Source organism: Hordeum vulgare, chromosome 2H (genome assembly GCF_904849725.1).
Source record: "Hordeum vulgare subsp. vulgare chromosome 2H, MorexV3_pseudomolecules_assembly, whole genome shotgun sequence".
Taxonomy (NCBI): Eukaryota; Viridiplantae; Streptophyta; class Magnoliopsida; order Poales; family Poaceae; genus Hordeum; species Hordeum vulgare.
In genome coordinates this window covers 428,475,812-428,477,849 of record NC_058519.1, presented here as the reverse complement: position 1 = coordinate 428,477,849, position 2,038 = coordinate 428,475,812, and positions in this window count along the sequence as shown.

Below are 2,038 nucleotides of genomic sequence, written 5' to 3'. Positions count from 1 at the left end.
CCTGTAGGAATATATCCTCACCACCACCAGAGCGCCGTCACGCTGCCGTAGAACTCATCTACTTCTCCATCTTGCTTGCTGGATCAAGAAGGCCGAGATCATCGTCGAGCTTTACGTGTGCTGAACGCGGATGTGTCGTCCGTTTGGCACTATATCGGAACGGATCGTGGTACGGATCACGGGACGGTTCGTGGGGCTGATCGAGGGGCGTGAAGACATTCCACTACATCAACCGCTTTTCTTAACGCTTACTTGTGTGCGATCTATAAAGGTACATAGATCCAAATCTCCTCTCGTAGATGGACATCACCATGATAGGTTGTCCTGTGCATAGGAATTTTTTTGTTTCCCATACAACATTCCCCAACAGTGGCATCATGAGCTAGGTTCATGCGTAGATGTTATCTCGAGTGGAACACAAATGGTTTTGTGGACGGTGATGTTCGATTTGCTGCCCTCCTTAGTATTTTCTCGATTCGGCGGTATTGTTGGATTTAAGCGGCCCGGACCGACATTATTCATACGCTTACGAAATACTAGTTTCATCGATTGACATGCAACCTCGTTGCATAAAGATGACTGGCGGGTGTCTGTTTCTTCAACTTTAGTTGAATTGGTTTTGACCAAGGCGGTCCTTGGAGAGGTTAAATAGAAATTTGCACATCTCCGTTGTGGTTTTTGCGTAAGTAAGATGCGATCATACTGGATACCAATAGCAGCCACGTAAAACATGCAACAACAAATTAAAGGACGTCTCACTTGTTTTTGCAAGGTATGCTTGTGATATGATATGGCCAATGACGTGATGTGATATATTGGATGTATGAGATGATCATGTTGTAATAGTTAATATCGATTTGCACGTCGATGGTACGGCAACCGGCAGGAGCCATAGGGTTGTCTTTAAACTAACGTTTGTGTTTGCAGATGCGTTTACTATATTGCTAGGACGTAGCTTTAGTAGTAATAGCATAAGTAGCACGACAACCCCGATGGCGACACGTTGATGGAGATCATGGCGTGGCGCCGGTGACAAGAAGATCGTGCCGGTGCTTTGGTGATGGAGATCAAGAAGCACATGATGATGGCCATATCATGTCACTTATTAATTGCATGTGATGTTAATCCTTTTATGCACCTTATTTTGCTTAGAACGATGGTAGCATTATGAGGTGATCTGTCACTAAAATTTCACGATGAAATTGTGTTCTCCCTGACTATGCACCGCTGTGAAAGTTCGCCGCTTCGAGACACCACGTGATGATCGGGTGTGATTGACTCAACGTTCACATACAACGGGTGCAAAACAGTTGAACACACGGAACACTCGGGTTAAGCTTGACGATCCTAGCATGTGCAGACATGGCCTCGGAACACATGAGACCGAAAGGTCGAGCATGAATCGTATAGCTGATATGATTACCATAGAGATGCTTACCACTGAAACTATTCTAGACTCACGTGATGATCGGACTTGAGTTAGTAGATTTGGATCATGTACCACTCAAATGACTAGAGAGATGTACTTTTTGAGTGGGAGTTCTTATGTAATATGATTAATTGAACTAATTATCATGAACATAGTTTAACGGTCTTTGCGAATTACGATGTAGCTTGCGCTATAGCTCTATTGTTTTTATATGTTCCTAGAGAAAATTTAGTTGAAAGTTGATAGTAGAAACTTTGCGGACTGAGTCCGTAAAACTGAGGATTGTCCTCATTGCTGCGCAGAAGGCTTATGTCCTTAATACTCCACTCGGTGTGCTGCACCTCGAGCGTCGTCTATAGATTTTGCGAACATCTGACATACACGTTTTTGATGACTACGTGATAGTTTAGTGCGTAATACTTAATGGCTTAGAAGCTAGGCGCCGAAGACGTTTTGAAACGTCACGGAACATAAGAGATGTTCTAAGATATGAAATTGAGATTTCATTCTCGTGCCCTTGTTGAGAGGTGTGAGACCTCCGACAAGATTCTTTGTTTACAAAGTAAAGGAGAAAAGCTCAATCGTTGAGCATGTTGTCAGATTGTCTGA